The sequence below is a fragment of the Pempheris klunzingeri genome, chromosome 11, assembly GCF_042242105.1.
Source record: "Pempheris klunzingeri isolate RE-2024b chromosome 11, fPemKlu1.hap1, whole genome shotgun sequence".
Lineage (NCBI taxonomy): Eukaryota > Metazoa > Chordata > Actinopteri > Acropomatiformes > Pempheridae > Pempheris > Pempheris klunzingeri.
This window is the reverse complement of record NC_092022.1, coordinates 27,461,645-27,469,144: the sequence shown is the minus strand read 5'-3', so window position 1 is coordinate 27,469,144 and position 7,500 is coordinate 27,461,645.

Below are 7,500 nucleotides of genomic sequence, written 5' to 3'. Positions count from 1 at the left end.
ACACAGACACACACACAGACACACACACACAGACACACACACACACACACACACACACACACACACACAGACACACACACACACACAGACACACACACACTGTCCTTGTATTTGTGCTCTGCTGCTCGGTTTGAAGTGAAGCTGCAGCTTTGGTCTCCATGGCGACCTGAGGTGGACCACAGAGGCTGATCCACATGGACAGCCGGAGCTACAGGTACTCAGGTAGAAATACTAATAAGGGTGGAGGAAGAGGAGGAAAACATCCTTCTATCCTTTGAATGTTGACTTCTCTTCATCTAAGAGTTTGGTGTGAGCTGCTCTTTATGGACCGAGTGTTGAGATAACACTGTTATCTGGAGAAATAAAGATCGATTGACTGATTGATTATATCGCTCTCTGCACACACTGGAACAGTCGAATTTATGAAATGTACCTTTAACAAGGTGCATACTGGGTCACCTAGTAGTGACGTCATCGAGCAGCGCCTGTATGTGCTTCTGCTTCCCCCCCGCGCTGGTCGGACATGATTACTTCGCTCCTATTTTCTTTGTTTCTCAGAACAACGGTGACGGTTAAGTGGTGGCAACTATTTTGTTCAGGTGTGAGTCGATAGTAGCCGTACAACCGGGCTCGGTAAGGTTGGAGCGTTTATTAAAAACGACAAGCCTTTGAAATCCCAGCATTTGTGTGGACGTGAGTTTCTGCCTGCTGTTTTCCTCCGCTCTCCACGGCCTCAACCGAGCTACCCGGACCCAAAACCATTCCAACACACCAGACTACATTCACTAAAGCGGATCCAGGAGCTGCTGCCTCCATCAGTCGGTGTGTGTGTGTGTGTTACTGAGTGACTTTGGTGTTTAAAAGGATCCAAAATAACTCAAAACACCAAAGTCACACAAAGTCCTGTGAGGTAAAATTATTGTTTTGTCAATGGAGTCTGGTGGCTTTGAAGTACTGATATAACCTGTTTATCACCAGACTCCATTGACAAAAACAATAATTTTACCTCACAGGACTTTGTGTGACTTTGGTGTTTTAAAGAGTTAATTCAGATCAACACAGCGTCACAGTAACACACACACACACACACACACACACACACACACTGTAACGCACAGTAACACACACACACACACACACACACACACACACACACACTGTAACGCACAGTAACACACACACACACACACACACACACACACACACACACTGTAACGCACAGTAACACACACACACACACACACACACACACACAGTGTAACGCACAGTAACACACACACACACACACACACACACACACACACACACACAGTGTAACGCACAGTAACACACACACACACACACACTGTAACGCACAGTAACACACACACACACACACACACACACACACACTGTAACGCACAGTAACACACACACACACACTGTAACGCACAGTAACACACACACACACACACACACACACACACACACACACACACACTGTAACGCACAGTAACACACACACACTGTAACGCACAGTAACACACACACACACACACACACACACACTGTAACGCACAGTAACACACACACACACACACACACACACACACAGTGTAACGCACAGTAACACACACACACACACACACACACACACACACACACTGTAACGCACAGTAACACACACACACACACACACACAGTGTAACGCACAGTAACACACACACACACACACTGTAACGCACAGTAACACACACACACACACACACACACACAGAGTAACGCACAGTAACACACACACACACACACACACACACACACACACACTGTAACGCACAGTAACACACACACAAACTAATGACAGACTGGCTGGATCAGTGTGTGTGATATGAAGCATATATTGATGTTTTATCCTTCCGGTTATATAAACAGTCTGACAGGTGATCATGTGACGTTTCATTTAATTGATCAGGTGGATTTTATGTCTAATTAATAATCAATAATCAAATCCACGCTGCTGTAGGATGAGGAGGAAAAGAAGACTGAGAGACAACAGACATAAATAATAGAGCAACTTGGTCATGTGACCGTCTGTCTGTGCTCTGATTGGCTGTTCACTGATGAAAATCTTCCGTCACCGTGGAAACAGCAGGTGAAACAACCACAGTGTCCCTTTAGTCGGTGCTCCGGAGCTTTTGGTCACATCACCTGATCCTCCTCATCATTTCTGATCAATGATCATTGAGCTGAAGTATCACAGCTCATTAATCCATCCTGACGTCAGAGACACTTTCTGTTTTCATCAAGAAACAGGCGTGGGGGGGGTACAGGACTGTTGATCAGCGAGTGATCGATATTCTGGTCAATACTGAGTCACATTAACTCTGCACACACACACACACACACACACACACACACACCGGTGTGTCCGGATTTTAACAGTGAGGCGAATCAAAGAGAAGCTCGCGAGAGTCCAAAGGAAAGACTCACCTTTGTTCTCCCGCCGAGCTCCGAGCAGGCGACCTTAAAACAACCAACTTTTAAATGGAGTCTGGTGGGCGGGGCCTCTCACGTGAGGGGGGCAGTGCGCCCTGTTGGTGATGAAGCTGATGAAGGTGATGAAGATGAAGGTGATGAAGCTGATGAAGCTGATGAAGGTGATGAAGATGAAGGTGATGAAGCTGATGAAGCTGATGAAGGTGATGAAGATGAAGGTGATGAAGCTGATGAAGCTGATGAAGGTGATGAAGATGAAGGTGATGAAGCTGATGAAGCTGATGAAGGTGATGAAGCTGATGAAGCTGATGAAGATGATGAAGCTGATGAAGGTGATGAAGGTGATGAAGCTGATGAAGATGATGAAGCTGATGAAGGTGATGAAGGTGATGAAGCTGATGAAGGTGATGAAGATGATGAAGCTGATGAAGGTGATGAAGGTGATGAAGCTGATGAAGGTGATGAAGCTGATGAAGGTGATGAAGCCGATGAAGCAGATGAAGGTGATGAAGCTGATGAAGCTGATGAAGCTGATGAAGCTGATGAAGGTGATGAAGCTGATGAAGGTGATGAAGGCGATGAAGCTGATGAAGCTGATGAAGATGATGAAGCTGATGAAGCTGATGAAGGTGATGAAGCTGATGAAGCTGATGAAGGTGATGAAGCTGATGAAGGTGATGAAGGCGATGAAGCTGATGAAGCTGATGAAGATGATGAAGCTGATGAAGCTGATGAAGGTGATGAAGCTGATGATGGTGATGAAGCTGATGAAGCCGATGAAGGCCATGAAGGCGATGAAGGCGATGAAGCTGATGAAGGTGATGAAGGTGATGAAGATGATGGAGCTGATGAAGGTGATGAAGGTGATGAAGCTGATGATGGTGATGAAGGTGATGAAGCTGATGAAGCTGATGAAGGTGATGAAGGTGATGAAGCTGATGAAGGTGATGAAGATGATGAAGCTGATGATGGTGATGAAGGTGATGAAGCTGATGAAGCTGATGATGGTGATGAAGGTGATGAAGGTGATGAAGATGATGAAGGTGATGAAGGTGATGAAGGTGATGATGGTGATGAAGGTGATGAAGGTGATGAAGATGATGAAGGTGATGAAGGTGATGAAGATGATGATGGTGATGAAGGTGATGAAGGTGATGAAGATGATGAAGGTGATGAAGGTGATGAAGGTGATGAAGATGATGATGGTGATGAAGGTGATGAAGGTGATGAAGATGATGAAGGTGATGAAGGTGATGAAGGTCTCCTACCTGGATCACCTGCTGCTCTCCCTCCCTCGCTTCACCTCTGGCGGGTCGGTCACATGATCCAGACCCTCCGCTCCGGGCCCCGGTCAGCTGATTGTCTCCCGCGTCACGCCGCGCGCTCTCACACCAGCTGTAATCGATGACGCTGATTGATTGATGACGTTCATTGATTAATGACGCTGATCAGCGCGGCGGCGCAGACCGATCGATCATCGCGGATCCCGCTCTTCATCCTCCTCCTCTCTGAGGCTCCATCAGCACTGCCATGCGCGCTCACCACGCCGCGGGCACGCGCACGTTCATGCGGACGGAATGACATCAGAGACCAATCAGACTGATCATGACAGCAGCCTCACGGTAACCATGGCGACGACGTGGCTGATCACATGATCAGAACCAAACATATTGATGCTCAGCCTGCTGCTGTTAACCAATAGACTGTATTGATCAGTGTGTGTGTGAGTGTTCATTTTACAGGAAGTCAGTTTGCATCATTCCTGGACATGACGTTTTCATTTGGGAGAGATAGTCTGTAACTAATCAGTCTGTAACTAATCGGTCTGTAACTAATCGGTCTGTAACTAACCGGTCTGTAACTAATCAGTCTGTAACTAACCGGTCTGTAACTAACCGGTCTGTAACTAATCAGTCTGTAACTAATCGGTCTGTAACTAACCGGTCTGTAACTAATCAGTCTGTAACTAACCGGTCTGTAACAAGCCTGTCTGTAACTAATCGGTCTGTAACTAATCAGTCTGTAACTAACCGGTCTGTAACTAACCCGTCTGTAACTAGCCTGTCTGTAACTAATCGGTCTGTAACTAATCGGTCTGTAACTAACCGGTCTGTAACTAATCAGTCTGTAACTAACCGGTCTGTAACAAGCCTGTCTGTAACTAATCAGTCTGTAACTAACCGGTCTGTAACTAACCGGTCTGTAACTAGCCTGTCTGTAACTAACCGGTCTGTAACTAATCGGTCTGTAACTAATCGGTCTGTAACTAGCCTGTCTGTAACTAATCGGTCTGTAACTAACCGGTCTGTAACTAATCGGTCTGTAACTAGCCTGTCTGTAACTAACCGGTCTGTAACTAATCGGTCTGTAACTAATCGGTCTGTAACTAGCCTGTCTGTAACTAATCGGTCTGTAACTAACCGGTCTGTAACTAATCGGTCTGTAACTAGCCTGTCTGTAACTAACCGGTCTGTAACTAATCGGTCTGTAACTAATCGGTCTGTAACTAGCCTGTCTGTAACTAATCGGTCTGTAACTAACCGGTCTGTAACTAATCGGTCTGTAACTAATCGGTCTGTAACTAGCCTGTCTGTAACTAATCGGTCTGTAACTAGCCTGTCTGTAACTAACCGGTCTGTAACTAACCGGTCTGTAAGTAATCAGTCTGTAACTAGCCTGTCTGTAACTAACCGGTCTGTAACTAACCGGTCTGTAACTAATCGGTCTGTAACTAACCGGTCTGTAACTAATCGGTCTGTAACTAACCGGTCTGTAACAAGCCTGTCTGTAACTAATCAGTCTGTAACTAATCAGTCTGTAACTAACCGGTCTGTAACTAACCGGTCTGTAACTAGCCTGTCTGTAACTAACCGGTCTGTAACTAACCGGTCTGTAACTAATCGGTCTGTAACTAGCCTGTCTGTAACTAATCGGTCTGTAACTAGCCTGTCTGTAACTAACCGGTCTGTAACTAACCGGTCTGTAAGTAATCAGTCTGTAACTAGCCTGTCTGTAACTAACCGGTCTGTAACTAACCGGTCTGTAACTAATCGGTCTGTAACTAATCGGTCTGTAACTAGCCTGTCTGTAACTAACCGGTCTGTAACTAGCCTGTCTGTAACTAAGCGGTCTGTAACTAATCAGTCTGTAACTAGCCTGTCTGTAACTAGCCTGTCTGTAACTAATCGGTCTGTAACTAACCGGTCTGTAACTAATCAGTCTGTAACTAGACTTCTCCAAACCCTTTGAAGATTTTACTGACTCAAAAATCATTCCAGGCCTGGAAAATGAGATTTTGACTTTTCCAGGTTGTCCATTGCTGTAACAGCCCACTGTGTCTGTAGAGGGCGCTGCTCAGGGCCGAGGCGTCCCAGAGATCAGGACCTCATAAACCAACAGGGGACCAAATCCAGGCCTGGAGCCCATGTGGCAGGTAAAACCTGAATCAGAGCCTGGGGGGGGCGGATCCCGCCACCACCGGTAACAGAACACCGAATGTGGCGGACTGCTCCTTTAATGTCTGCTGACAGGAAGTGGGTGGCGTACAGCCAGTAAAAAAAGGTCTAAAAATCTTTATTGTTCAAGAATTCACAAACAGGTCTGAAAATCCTGGCCACAGAACACCTCAACAACCACAGAAGAAGAAACAGAAACCACAGAAGAAGAAACAGAAACCACAGAAGAAGAAACAGAAACCACAGAAGAAACAGAAACCACAGAAGAAACAGAAACCACAGAAGAAGAAACAGAAACCACAGAAGAAACAGAAACCACAGAAGAAATGTTCAGAAAAATGATAAACAAAATATTTTGCTGCTACAGAAAGAAAATAATTTAGTTATTTAAGCCCCGCCCCCACGACCTTTGACTTCTATCATGACCTCAGAGACCACGAGTGGAGAAAGAAACGCTGCTGACTGTATGTTATCGACCAATCAGAACTCTTCTCTCTGTCAGAAGTCCTCTGGTTGCCATGGAGACGGCGAGGGGCAAACTGGGCCTCCCTCAGTCAAACGTCATCATTCTCAGTGCGACTCCTGCTCCACCTCAGTCCTCGTCACGACAAGGTCGGTCCAAGTGCTCGGATGTGTTCCGGCTCCGCCCGATTTTTACCCAGGATGCATCAGGTGGTGACTTCTGAGAGCTACGTATCCCAGAATGCTTTTGGTAGCAGCCAGCGGCAGGAGTGGAAATGGCGGACAAAGCATGACACAGTTAGTTGATTTGACAACATGCAGCCTGCTGGACCTTCTTTTATTTCTAAATGTTAGCGTGAAACAAATGAGGCCGTTGTGTTTGATATCATATTTGGTTTTATTGTAATAAAATAACCCGAGCTGATACGTATTGATAGCTGAGATGATGACGTCACCAAGTCCGCTGCCGTTCCACATGCAGAGTGACCGTCCTGCGTCCTCCGTCTGAACTTGTGTACTTGGTATTGAGAAAGGCCCCAAGTCTTCCATCTGCTTCGCTTCCGGCTCTAAGTTTCCATCCTGATCGAATAAAACCAGAAAATCATCGTCCTGACAACAGGAACCATTTCCTCCATTCTGAACAGACTGAGGACGTCCTCTGTTGGACACACCCCTGTGTGTGACATCACTGGAAAGACCAGGAAGTCCTCTGAAGACAGCAGGACGGAGCCAGACTGAAGCCATGTTAGTGCCCCAGTTAGCATTAACATTAGCAGTAGCACCAATTAGGACAGACACTTGCTCCAGTTAGCATTAATCCAAGTTAGCATAGGTTTTAACCCCAGTGAGCACAGGCGTTAGCCCAGTTAGCACAGGTTTTAACCCCAGTTAGCACAGGCTCACATTCAGATCACACAGAGAAACAACTCAAGGTTAAATACTGAATTAGAGAATAGTGTGAGAAAGACACCCTGAAGTTGAACCAAAGCACATGAAAAGACCCAAAGATGAGGGAGTGTAGGGTTTCCCTCCCCTTTAGGGTGCCGTCTCTGCTGACCGGATGATCCGGGAGCCTAGAGGCTGTGCACCAAACCGGGAGAGCTCAGTC